This window comes from Nyctereutes procyonoides, unplaced genomic scaffold (genome assembly GCF_905146905.1).
Source record: "Nyctereutes procyonoides isolate TBG_1078 unplaced genomic scaffold, NYPRO_anot_genome, whole genome shotgun sequence".
Taxonomy (NCBI): domain Eukaryota; kingdom Metazoa; phylum Chordata; class Mammalia; order Carnivora; family Canidae; genus Nyctereutes; species Nyctereutes procyonoides.
Window position 1 is genome coordinate 10,847,522 of NW_026575122.1, and position 13,885 is coordinate 10,861,406.

General features: G+C 45.6%; 1 pseudogene; it reads left to right on the forward strand.

The window, feature by feature from the left end:
* The first annotated feature begins 6,487 nt into the window (after positions 1–6,487).
* Positions 6,488–9,675, forward strand: LOC129516808 (trifunctional enzyme subunit beta, mitochondrial-like; annotated as a pseudogene).
* The last annotated feature ends 4,210 nt before the right edge of the window (positions 9,676–13,885 follow it).

A 13,885-nucleotide genomic window follows, 5' to 3' on the forward strand; every position in this document is an offset into this window, starting at 1 on the left:
ATCCCACTAATGTCTGAAGAGCTCCTACATTTCAGGGATATTTTATTGAGCCCAAGTGAAGTAAAAATTGCTTCCACAAGTGTGCAAAATGGCTAGTAGTTATCCGTTGCATAATTCATTTTCAGTCAGTACTTTGGTAATATTCTTGTCAGGTGTAAAAATAGGCTCAGTCGACAGGGAAAGAGCAACTTTTAACAGGAATACAAATGAAAAGGAGAAATGGAATGTGGGTGGTTACTCAATGAGAAACTAGGTCTTCACTGTCTTAGCTTTGTCAGAAGACAATAGGTGCTGCTTGGTGCTTTATTATTTCTTCTTGCAAACCTTGCAAGAGAATTGTCAAGTGAAAATGCAACATTCTTTATAATTTTTATAATATTAGAACATTAAGTTGCTTCTGTTAGCAACTTATGAAAAGGTCCAATTTCTCTTTCCTTAAATATTTTTCTAAGAATCTCTCAGCTAGAGCTCATTTTCCTTTATTACTCTTATCACCATTTATATTATGTTATAATACGAGGAGTGTTAAAGTTCAAAGGCTCTATTCAAAACTGAATATTATAAATTAAATTAAAAAACATAAGCATGTATATACTTTTTTTTCTTTATCCCATGACCCCTTTCTCTTTCAACAATTCAGCAATTTTTTTGTTTTGTTTTCATAAATAACAAGGTATGATTCAATGTGCTGGCAAGGAAGAAACAAAACAACCAAATATTTCAGGTGAATATTCACTTTTTACAGAAGATCCATCAATATCCTGTGTAGTTAGACCTGAATTGTGCGATAATGGCCATCAGCTTCTAGTAACCACTGAGTACTTGTGTTGGACCCTGGCTCACGGGTGCCAACGTGGCCCGGTGGACGCCCCAGAGACTCAGACCCCAGACAGGCAGATGCAATTAGCAAGAGGGTTTATTGAGCGTTTGCGCAAACGGGCTCTCCACCTCCGAAGAGGAAAAGAGCCCCGATTAGCAATTACAGGTGTCTTTTAAAGGGCAAAAGGAAAGAAACTTCCTAAAGACAAAAGAACCGCGGGAGTGGCATGGCATCCAGGTTGATTTTGGGGAGGGTCAACATGAACCTATTCAGGGACATTCCAATCAGGGTGTGGGGGGGGAAACGGTTTTCTTATTGTAAACAGAATGCTTTTAGTTGCTAAAATTTCAGGAAGAAGACTGGATGGGCTGCCTCTGGATTAGGGCTGGCCCTACTTACAAGGGGGGGAGGTTTCTTCATTCCCTCCTCTTGTTTGGGCTGATTTTAACCTTAAAATCTTAGGGAACATTTTTTTTTTTTTTTTCAGTTTGGTGGGCCCGACATTGCTGAGTTAATACCAGAGCTTGGGTAATAGACAATCTTTCTCGGATGAACTGGAGCAGCCGGTTGAGGACGCAGGGGCCGAAAGTTAGCAGCAGGAGCAGGATAACTAGAGGGCCCAGAATGGTAGAGATTAGGGTGGTCAACCAGGGAGACTGGTTAAACCAGCTTTTAAACCAGCCCTGCTGGGCCTCCCGGTCCCTTTGTCTTTTATTTAACCTTTCCCTGAGTTTGGCCATGGAGTCTCTGATGACTCCAGAATGGTCTGCATAGAAACCGCATTCCTCTCCCAGGGCCGCACACAGTCCTCCCTCTTTCAGGAATAGTCAATCCAAGCCTCTCCTGTTGTGAAGTGCTACTTCTGAAAGTGGGGTGAGGGACTGTTCTAGCTTAGAAACGGACTGCACTAGTGTCCGTAGATCCTCATCTACAGCTGTTTGGAGTTCTATATAACGTTGTGAGCCCGGATCAGAGCAGCTGCACCAGTACCCACCCCGGCAGCGACCCCTAGTCCCAACATAACGGCTAAGGTTAGGGAGACAGGTTCGCGCCGAAAACGGGTGGGATGTTTATCATACTGATTTTCTAGAGTTTCAGCAGGGTGATAGAACACCCTGGGTATGATCTGCACCAGGACACAGAAGTCGTTTGAGCTATTTAGAACCTTAGCCGACACACAGGGGGTGAGGCCTTTGTTGCATGCCCACCAAGTTCCCGGCTGGGGCTCCAGGTAAGAATCAGTCCCCAAAATCGGGGTGGTAGTGTTGCAGAGTCTCTGGTAGCCCCGGGGGGGTGTTCCTATGCAGGTTCCCTGTCCTGTAACTTCTGTAAGGGTGAATTGTGGTTGGGAGTCGGGTGTGCATCCCTGAGTGCTAGTGATGTTATTATAGGTCCCTGAAGTAGCAATTCCCTCATAATAAGGGGGAGAGGAAGCAAGGCAGAGCCAACAGGATTTAGTTACATCGGGGCTGGTTCGATGAAGGGCCAGGAATGCCCCTATGATAAGATTAAACAGTCGTTGTCCCGTCTCGGGTGACGACCGAGGGGTTGGAGTGACCGCGGAAGTTAGTGGGTGCGGCGCTCCCTGCGGCTAGGGCCAGGGCAGCTCTTTGTTCCCCGAGGACCGCGTTAGGCCCGATCGCCACGGGGTCTGGGGATTCTATTTTTAGTTTAATTCTGAATATAAAACCATCATCTGTTCTTTCTTTGTATAACCTGAGTCCCCACGTATATCCATTGGCCCAGTAAGTAGCCCTTTTTCCGGGCTCCGTGAAGGATATCCGTAGGGGATGACACCACCCTTGGCAGGGCCCATAATTAAGGGTTTTCCATTTGCTAAATGTCGGGTGAGTATAGTTAGCCTTGACAGTGATATAATCCCAGGAGGAGGAGGGCCTCCATTCTGTATCCCCCGTAGTTTCACACCCCCAATTTTTACAATAAAAATATTCCCCTCCTCCACAGGTGGGATTTAGCCTGCGATCTCTGTGGTTCCCGGGACAGACATAAAAGGGAAGAGTGCTTAGTATGGCCCTTCTGTCAGGCGTGCCACATCCTCCCCATGGGTCTAATCCCAGTCGCCCTGGAGGGCTTTCTTGGTTAGGGGCTCTAGAGGTGTCGAAGTATCCCTCTAGGTCCCATGGGCTAGGGGCCCCTATGGTTAGCTTGCATAGGTCAGGATATAGGTCAGGCCACCAGGTTCCCACGGGGGCGGTCTTAGTTATAGACCAGACCTCGTCACCCCCAGACGTTAGTACCTGCCAGGTTAACCTTTTGAGGGCATGAGGGTCACCTCTGGCGGAGGTGAAGAGCGCTAGGAGAGGTAGGAATATAACAACTGTCATTGAACAATTTTTGAAAGTCTTATCTTGAGCGGGTTTTGGGTGCGGTGGAGCTTCCATTGGAGTGGCTCGTCCGGTCCGTCCTGGCTGGCGTCAGCGGTGCTCGTTGATGGGGCGCGCTGGACGTGTGAGGCGTGGACCCAAGCAGCAATGCCGTCTACCTTTAAGGCGGTTGGGGTGGTCAGTAGTACAGTATATGGGCCCTTCCAGCGGGGCTCAAGCGTCCTGGACTGATGTCTCCTGACGTAGACGGAGTCCCCGATCTGGAACGGGTGTGGGCCGGTTGTGTCTCTGGGGCGGTAGACAGCCGCAAGGGGTTTCCAGATCTGGTGCTGGATAATCTGGGGCGCCTTTAGCCTGTCCTGTAAACCGGGAGTGTTAGCAAGAGGGTCAATAGCAGAATCTAGTAAGTCCGTTACTGGTGGGGGACCTCCATAGAGAACCTCGTAAGGAGTTAGCCCATGGCGCGCGGGAGTGTTCCGGACTCGGAACAGAACCATAGGGAGGAGTTGGACCCAGTCTCTAGTGCCAGTCTCCAATGTCAATTTAGTTAGGGTCTCTTTATTGTTCTTTTCATTCTTTCTACCTGACCTGAGCTCTGGGGTCTGTATGCACAATGTAATTTCCAATTTATCCCCAGTAATCTGGCCACCAACTGACTTACCTGGGAGACGAAGGCGGGGCCGTTGTCCGACCCTATTACCTTGGGCAGTCCAAACCGGGGGAAAATTTCTTCCAGGATTTTCTTGACAACCACCTGGGCGGTTTCTCGCTTGGTGGGGAAAGCTTCTGTCCAGCCATTTCGTAGAAAGCTACTCCCATTGGTGTACCAGGTTGCTTCAGCATCTGGCAAAGGCTGGTCCGTCAAGTCCCCTCTGGTGCCATGGACTTCAGCTAGGATCTTTTACACAATCCTGTTCTGTCCTAGCCGCCAGGAGCAAATCATCCACGTACTGCAGAAGGACAAGGTCCGGATGGCCAACTCGGAAATCTGCCAAATCCCGATGCAAGGCCTCATCGAACAAAGTGGGGGAGTTTTTGAATCCCTGCGGCAGCCTTGTCCAAGTGAATTGTCCTGAGAATCCCGTCTCAGGATCTTTCCATTCAAAAGCAAAAATAGGCTGGCTTTGAGAGCTTAACCTTAGGCAAAAGAATGCATCTTTTAGATCTAACACCGTATACCAGACATGGCTTGGGGGTAAGGTGCTGAGCAAGTTGTAGGGATTTGGCACCGTGGGATGTATGTCCTCTGTCCTCCAGTTAACCTCTCGTAAATCTTGTTCCGGCCGGTAATCTCCTGTGCCGGGTTTTTTTTACGGGTAATAGAGGAGTATTCCAGGGCGACTGGCAAGGTATTAAAATGCCCAATTGTAATAGTCTCTGTATATGTGGCCGAATGCCTTCTTTGGCCTCTTTGCTCATTGAATATTGCCGGATCGATATGGGGGTGGCCGAGGGTTTTAAGTTTATAATTATGGGCGGCTGGTTTACAGCTAGTCCCATTCCGGCCGTTTCCACCCAGGCCTGAGGGTAGTTAGTGAGCCATTCAGAATCTAGGGGCTGCACGGCCGGTGGAGAGTCCTCGTGCAGCCGGTGTTCATCCTCTAGGCGCAAGGTCAGTACCTGGAGGGGCTGCCCTGCCGCGCCAGTAATAGTGGCCCCTTTTTGCTGAAAATGTATCTGGGCCCCTACTTTTGAAAGAAGGTCTCTGCCTAGGAGAGGGTAAGGGCAGTCTGGGACCAGTAAGAAGGAATGCGTTACTTGCCCAGTGCTCAGGTGGACCTTCCGTTCGGTTGTCCATCGATATAACTTGCCTCCAGTTGCCCCCTGAACCCAAGACGTTTTAGAGCTCAAGGGTCCTTTTGCCTCAGTTAAAACTGAATGTTGAGCTCCCGTATCGACCAGGAAGGTCACCGGCTGTCCCCCCACTTTAAGGGTTATCCGAGGCTCAGGGGGGGTTCCTGGCCCTGACACCCCTAATCTTCATCTTCTAGGGACAAAACAGGAATGGGCTTCTTTTTAGGTCCCTGCGTTTGGCCCTTCCTTGGGCAATCTTTAACCCAATGTCCTTTTTCCTTGCAGTAGGCACACTGGTCTCGTTCAACCCGTGGTCCTCTTTTGTCTCCCAGGTCCCTACTCTGTCCTGACTTACTCTGCCCTGAGCCCTGTACTACGGTGGCCAGTATCCTAGTCAGCTCTTTGTTACGTCTTTTATCTCTCTTATCCTCCCGTTCCTCTTGCTCTTTACGGATCCTTTCCTCCCTTTCCTCTAGGGTTTCTCGCTTGTTAAAAACCTCTTTCACTAAGTCCTGTAAGGTGTACCCCTGAAGTCCCTCCAACCGTTGTAACTTATTACGAATATCCGAGGCCGACTGTCCAATGAAGGACATAATTACATCTGGTTGGGGGTCAAAGGGAGTATACATGCGGTAGCCTTCTATTAACCTCTGCAGAAAACCTGCCGGCGTCTCCTCTTTTCCCTGCACTATAGCACGTACCTTTGCCAAATTGGTGGGGCGACGCCCTGCCCCTTTGAGACCCGCTAGGAGTACCTGGCGATAGAGACGGAGCCGCTCCCTACCAGCAACAGTGTCGTAGTCCCAGGTCGGGCGAACCAAGGGGAAAACATCCTCAATCTCATTAGGCAGCTGGGTCGGCCTCCCGTCCGCTCCCGGGACGTTTTTCCGAGCTTCGAGGTAGACGCGCTGTCTCTCCTCCGTGGTGAGGAGAGTCTGCAGGAGCTGTTGGCGGTCATCCCAGGTCGGCTGGTGGGTCAACAGAATTGACTCAATTAATCCGGTTAGCGCCTGGGGGTCTTGGGAGAAGGAGGGGTTATGAGTTTTCCAGTTGTAAAGGTCAGAGGCAGAGAACGGCCAATATTGCATCTGGCCGCCTGCTGACCGGAGGGGAAATGCCTGGGAGGTCCAGACGTCTTCCGACTCTCCCCCGCGCTCTCGCCGAAAGCGGAGGCGACTGGCGAGCGGGGGTGAAGCGAGGGGTTGCCCCTCTGCCCCCGTAGAGTCGGGGGACGGAGCTGAGGGAGCGGAGGGAGAGGTAGGGCCTCCGAGCGGGGCGTTGGGGGTTGGGCATAAGGGGGAGGGGAGGAGTCCAAGAGAAGGAGACTGTCCTGGTCCCCTGGGAGCACAGGCGGCTCCTTAGGTTTTGATTCAGGAAATTTTAGGGGGCAAAGGGTGGATGGAGAGGAGGGACGGGGAATTGGGGGAGTGTGGCAGGGAGGGAGTGAGGGTCTCGGGCCCGGTCCCCCTTGAGAAGGGATAAAGCAATTTATCCGGGGGGGGGATTCTTAGCGAGATCCTCCCATACTATGATGTACGGCACCTGATCGAGGTGTCCATTGGGTCCTGGCTGGAAGACCAGGGCCTTCACCTGCAAGATAATATCAATATTAAAAGTTCCGTTCCTGGGCCACCCGACGTTGAAAGCCGGCCACTCTGAGGAGCAGGTGACCCATCTTCATCTTCTGACTTCGACCGAAAGATTGTGTGTCCGGCCGGCGACTTCTTTCCAGTGATCTAGAGTGAGGCTTAAAGGGGTGGTTACAGTCTGCCCCATGGGTGTAGAGAAGGGGTGAGCGGTGAGGAGGAGGACAGGAAAGGAAGAAAAACACGGAACGAACAGACGCACACGAACGACAGGACTGGCGCGGCAGATTCAGATGGGAGCGGTCGCGAACCACGACCCTTCCCGAAGAGGAGGGAGTGCCGGGGCTCCGTTCCTCTTCCAGACCACTCCGGAGTCCGACTCCGGAGGGGGACCAGGGGTCTCGGGCACGTCTGCCTCCCCCGCTGGTCCAAATACAGAATACAGAGTACAGCGTCCTGCAGGCACAATACAGACCCGGCACAACACAGACCCGGCCAGTCAGACAAACGGACGAGACAGATATGACATTTAGCGAGCTCGGTCTTACCTCCTGCCGGTTTTAGGATTGAGTCTGGGGCGTCTCAGATCCCGGACGAGCCCCCAAATGTTGGACCCTGGCTCACGGGTGCCAACGTGGCCCGGTGGACGCCCCAGAGACTCAGACCCCAGACAGGCAGATGCAATTAGCAAGAGGGTTTATTGAGCGTTTGCGCAAACGGGCTCTCCGCCTCCGAGGAGGAAAAGAGCCCCGATTAGCAATTACAGGTGTCTTTTAAAGGGCAAAAGGAAAGAAACTTCCTAAAGACAAAAGAACCGCGGGAGTGGCATGGCATCCAGGTTGATTTTGGGGAGGGTCAACATGAACCTATTCAGGGACATTCCAATCAGGGTGTGGGGGGGGAAACGGTTTTCTTATTGTAAACAGAATGCTTTTAGTTGCTAAAATTTCAGGAAGAAGACTGGATGGGCTGCCTCTGGATTAGGGCTGGCCCTACTTACAAGGGGGGGAGGTTTCTTCACTTGAAAAGTGGCTGGTGTTAAGTTAATTAAATGAGGAGGCCATAGACTGATGTGGCTAGAATGCCATAGAAGCTTGCATGAACAACCGGAGATTCTAATCCTTTAAATGCCTGTAGGTCATGAAATTGTGATTGGTTAATCACAAACAGCTATGTAGGCTTTAAACTATACCCAATCAATAATTTCCTTACTTTGCCTCCACTGTCTCTCTAGAAAAGCCTCCTATCAGTGGAGTGCTCCTAACCACTCTCAGAATGGTGCTACCCATTTGGAATAGATTTTTGTTTAAATAAATTTTCAAAATATTTAATAAACCTTAGTTTACCTTTTAACACTAGTCTGAACTGAGATGTATTGCACATATAAAATACACACTGGATTTCAAAGTTTTAGGTTGAGATAAGGAATAATATCATATATGGATTACATGTATAGATTGGGTTAAATAAAACATATTATTCAAATCACTTTCACCTGTTTCTTTCTACTTTTTAAAGTGTGGTCACCAGACATTTTCTAATTTAAAATTTCACGTATCTAATGCGACTCAAATTTACATCTGACCTTATATTTATTTTTGACTATGCTGATAGAGACCAACCCTTGCAATTTCTAAACAAACTTTAAAAATATGGTGCTTTGGATGCCTAGTTCTGGGACTTGAGGCTGAACCTTTGGTGCCTGTAGCAGGAGGAGCCTGAGAGGACAGAGCTAAGATTTCAGGGTGACTTCCGTCTTGATTTACACATTTAAAAGTCTTCCCAATGCATCAAAATGGGCCTTTGGGTTTTCTGTTAGACCCTAAACTGTTCCTCCCAGCTAGGAGCTGCCCCAGCCATCCAGACCAAATCAAAGAAAACCTTAGCCAAACCCAACATAAGGAATATAGTGGTGGGTGGTGTTTGCATTCCATTTTTTGCAGTCATGCACATCATATATGGATCTGATGCCACCTAATTTGGCTAGAGTGGGACTTTCTGGTTTGTTGCATTGGACCAATGTTCCAAAGGATGTTGCTGATTATAAGATCTTTGGCACAGTTATACAGGAAGTGAAAACTAGCAATGTGGCTAGAGAGGCTGCCCTTGGAGCTGGTTCCCCTGACAAGACTCCTGCTCTCTGCCAACCAAGCCAACATAGCTGTTGGCTTGATCATTTCTGGGCAGTGTGATGTGGTCATGGTAGGTGGTGTAGAGTTAATATGCGACATCCCTATTTATCATTCAAGGAAAATGGTACTTGAGTTCAGTAAGACCAAGACTTTGGGTCAGTGACTATCTTTAATCTCGAAATTCAGACTGAATTTCCTATCACTTGAGTTCCCCACAGTGGCTGAGTTTTCCACTAGTGAGACACGGGGTCACTCTACAGACCAACCTGTCATTGCCTTGACTGTTTCTCGACTGGACCAGGATAAGTACACACTCACGCAGGATGGCCAAGAAGGCACAGGGTGAAGGATTCCTGTCTGGTATTGTACCCTTCAAAGTACCAGGAAAAGAGACAGTTACCAAAGATAATGGTATTGGTCCTTCCTCCTGGGAACAGATGGTCAAACTAAAACCTGCATTCATCAAGCCCTCTGGCACTGGGACAACTGCAAATTCTGCTTTCTTATCTGATGGTCCACCTGCAATGCTGATGGTGGCAGAGGAAAAAGCTCTGGCCATGGGTTGTAAGCTGAAGGCGTATCTGAGGGATTTTGTGTATGCGTCTCAGAATCGAAAAGATCAACTTTTACTTGGGCCAACATATGCTGCTCCGAAAGTTCTGGAAAGGGCAGGATTAAGGATGAATGATATTGATGCCCTTGAATTTCATGAAGCATTCTCAGGTCTGATTTTGGCTAATTTTAAAGCCATGGATTCTAACTGGTCTTCACAAAACTACATTGGTAGAAAAACCAAGGTTGGATCACCTCTTCTGGAAAAGTTTAACAACTGGAGTGGATCGCTGTCCCTGCGACACCCATCTGGAGCTACCGGCTGCCAGGTGGCCATGGCAGCTGCCAAAAGATTACAGAAGGAGGGGGACCAGTATGGCTTGGTGGCTGCCTGTGTAGCTGGTGGGCAGGGCCACGGCAGGATTGTGAAAGCTTATCCAAAATAATAGACGAAGAAGAGGTGACCAGGAGTTTCTGTGCAGCTCTCGCACTAGGCAATGCCATTCCGATGCATTACTAAATGACATTCATAGTTCCTTGTTCCTCTTAGGAAAACACGATTTGTGGCCTTCTGCTAAAATACTTCACAATGAAGCCTTGCTGGTGTTCTGAGGTTGCTGAATCACAGCTTACTGCTTGAATGTCAGGGATTTCTTAGTCACCGGAATCACACAGTGATAACGTTTAGGCAATTGTTTTTGGTCTCTATTTTCATTAAATAATAAGAGTGGTTGCAATTTGGGAAACCGGCCAGCTGAGGTTTGGAATCATCTTTGCACCACTCGCAGATTATCCTCTTTCCTGTTTGTGACCTGAGGATAAGTGTTTTCTATAAAACGCAAAGCACTGGGCCTAAAGAAACTTAATTATGGAAAGATAATTCAGAATTTAAATGTCACTGAAAACTTGTAAACATTTCGATATATAAGTACCCTGTTAACCTTAATAAAGTAAGGAAGTATCCACAAAACGGTGCCTTGGTGGAAGAAATAGTTATACTAATGCATCAAGGAATTATGAACACCCTGTTATTTTGCAGCCTGCTGTATGTTTAAAATTGATGTTATAAAATCATTAAACATATATGTTTCAAAAATATCAATGCACGTACACACTGGCACAGTGCTTTTAAAAGGTTTTGATTCCAGACACAAATCTTTCCTGTCTCAAACTCTCTAGGTTGCTGGCTTCTATCTGTAAGACACTAGGCTTTCTTGTCAGATCCTAAATTTGATTTCTACATACTCCCCGACACTGATATTTTCCCCAGACCCTGTCTTCACCTGGTCCCAGATTCCAGGAAACAAACCCCTCATTCCTAGAGAAGCACCATAATCACTCCCATTCAGAATGCCAATTGCCCAGGAGCTGGCTCAGCCTTGCCTCTCACTGTAATGATTTTTACACAAAAATAACCCAAATCCCTTTGGTTATGTTTGAACTACAATACCAGATTTTAGTGCTGTGGTTGCCCAGAACTTTATAATCGTATTATATTCATGAGTGTATATAAATTATATTGAACCTTATTCATGTGACTCAGGAAACCACAATAGGGAAAGTATTTAAGAATTTTTTTAACTTATTTTTTTTAAGTTGACAAAACCATATCTCCCCAGCTTTATTGAGATATATAAATGATAAATTAAAATTGTACACCTTTAAGGCATGCAACATGACTTTTTGATGTATGTATGTATAGATTATGAAATGATTACCACAATCAAGCTAATTAACATACCTATCACTTCTAATATTTACCTTTTGTGTGTGTGTGTGTGTGTGTGTGTGTGTGTGTAGCAATCCTTAAGATCTTGGCAAATTTCAAGTATACAATACATCGTTATTGTTATTATGCTGTGCCTTAGGTCTCTAGAATTTACTCATCTTAAGTTTGTACCTTTGTGGTTTTTTTTAGTTTTTATTTATTTTAGAGAGAGAGAGAGAGACAGAAAGAGAGTGAGCGGGGATGGGGGGTAGAGAGAGAGTGAGAATCTCAAGCAGACTCCCTCCTGAGCTCAGTTACCAACACTGAGCTTGATCCCCCCAGATCTAGAGACCATAACCTAAACCAAAAATCAAAAGTGAGATGCTTAACCAACTGAGCCACCCAGGTGTCCCAAGTTTATATCTATAAACATCTCCCCATTTCCTCCAGTCCCTGTTCCCTGGTAACCAACCTTCTACTCCCTGTTTCTAGGAGTTCACCTTCCTTAGATTCTGTATGTAAGCTGAATAATGCATTATTTGCCTTTCTGTGTCTGGCTTATTTCACTTATCATAATGACCTTAATGCCTTCAAAGTCTATCCATGTTGTCACAAATGGTAGATTTCTCTTTTTTAAAGACTGATAATATTCCACTTTATATGCATATATCACATTTTATTTATCCATTCATCCACTGAGGGTCACAGATTGTTTCCATGTTTTATAGAGTTCTCCCTTTTTAGGGGAAGTGCTTCTTAAGACAAAATGAGCAATAAATTTCACTAGTAATAATTTTAAAAATCTTACATGTAAAACTGGTAGTTCCTGTTTTTAACTTTTAAGAGGTAATTTTCTATTCAAAGGATCACTGCTCAAAATAGAGGTACATTTACTCTCCTTATTTTTTAGAGAATCAAAAACACAACTCTTTATTAAAAAATGTGAACTTATGTAACATAATTAAATAACATGAGGCCAATTTTTAACAGATGCACATAGGTTAATATTTTCATACACTAATCAGGATCTAGTCATTCTGATTATAGCTTGCAGCCAAAAGTCCACAGCAGGCCTATGCCTTGGATTTGTTTATTTACCCTTAAAATCTCTCAGTGAGGGGCACCTGTGTACCTCAGTAGTTGAGCATCTGCCTTTGGCTCAGGTCATGATCCCCAGGTCCTAGGATTGAGTCCATATTGGGCTCCCTGCAGGGAGCCTACTTCTCCCTCTGCCTATGTCTCTGCCTCTCTCTGTGCGTCTCTCATGAATAAATAAAATCTTTAAAAAACAAATAATAAAATCTTTCAGCTGGTTTACTCAATATTCCTTAACTATCAAAGTGAGTACAGTTAAGGACAGATTGTGTATGTATTTTCAAAAGGACAAGGCCAAAGTTGCATCACTGCACTGGAATTTTTACCAAAGAAATAGTGGAATTTTAGAGTAATAATTAACTTTAGATATCATCTTATCCAACTTCTTTTTTTGGAGATTAGGAAAATAAATCCTAAGAAGGTAAATGATTTTTCAAGACCACAGGCTTCACCTTGCAAGAACTAGACCCAAATTCTTAACTTTCTGTCTAGTATTTTTTGTTGTTGTTGTTGTTTTTTGTTTTAAATCTACCCTAGACTATATCCTCTCTCCATTTGGTAGAGGTAGCAAGGAAGAATCACTTAAATATACCCTTAATTAATACAAAAGAAGTTTTCTAATTTTCTCCCTGTAAGTAAATAGCACTTTCTTATTTGTATTTGTTATTTAACATGAGACAAATACAGCTTAGTTTGTCTATAATAATTCTGTACAAAATTATAGCTTCTGTCATAATTGTCTGTTTTAATAAATTTGGACAGCTTCCTACAGAATTAGCAGGAAGTACTTGGGTGAAATTTTAGAACAAGATATGTGTGAATAGGTTCCATGCTACACAAATGGTTATAATGACATAGAAATGATTATTTTTATGACATTCTTTAAACCTGGGAGAGGACGGATGGGTGGAAGGGATGGATTCAAGGCTGTACACAGGAAGTGACAGTCAGGTGGGAGCCAAGGCGGTGGACTGCACTTTTGAGAGATACCCTGTGTCCCTCCCATTTTTCCAGACTTCTATTCTAAATAGCATTCTCTGCTGCCCTCTAGAGTTTCTAAGAGTCATTAGTGAGGACAGCAAAAAGAAACCTATTTAGGGGTAAGCAGATAAATGACTTTTCCCCTTTAAGAATTCTGCACTCATTCACAATCTGGGTTTTGTTTTTGCTTTTTTCCCCCCATACCACCAAGTAATTCTCAGGGAATCAACTGAGTGTCTTACAATTCAACTCAACTCTGACACTATCTACTCAGAGACAGCATCAGAATCCACAGGACAAGGGCTCAGTCCTACAAGACTGTCCCCAGAAAAGTATTTCCTTACTAGATTATCAGTTTATTATAAAAGGAGATTAACTCAGGAACAGTCAAATGGAAGAGATGAATAGGGCAAGATGGTGAAGGGGGAAGGGCAGAGCTTCCATGCCCTCTCCCAGGGCACCACTAACCCTTTATCTTCACACGTTCACCAACTCAGGAGCTCTCTGAACCCTGTCCTTTCGGGGTTTTATGGAGGCTTCATTACATAGGCATGATTGATGAAATCATTGGCCATTTGGCAATTCGATTCAACCTCCAGCCCTTCTGTCTTCCCTGGAGTTCGGAGCACAGGTGTGGTACTGAAAGTGGAACCCTTTAAGCAGTGGTTGGTTCCACTGGCAACTGGCCTTCATCTGTGGCTGTGATCTAAAAGTCACCTCATTAATGTAGAAAAGACACCTTCTTCACTCTCATCACTTAGGAAATTCAGAGATGAACTATATATTCTTATTATCGATTACAATATCTCATACTTCAATGACAAAGAAAACATAGCATGTCATTTGATGAATCATTTCATATATCTAAATGA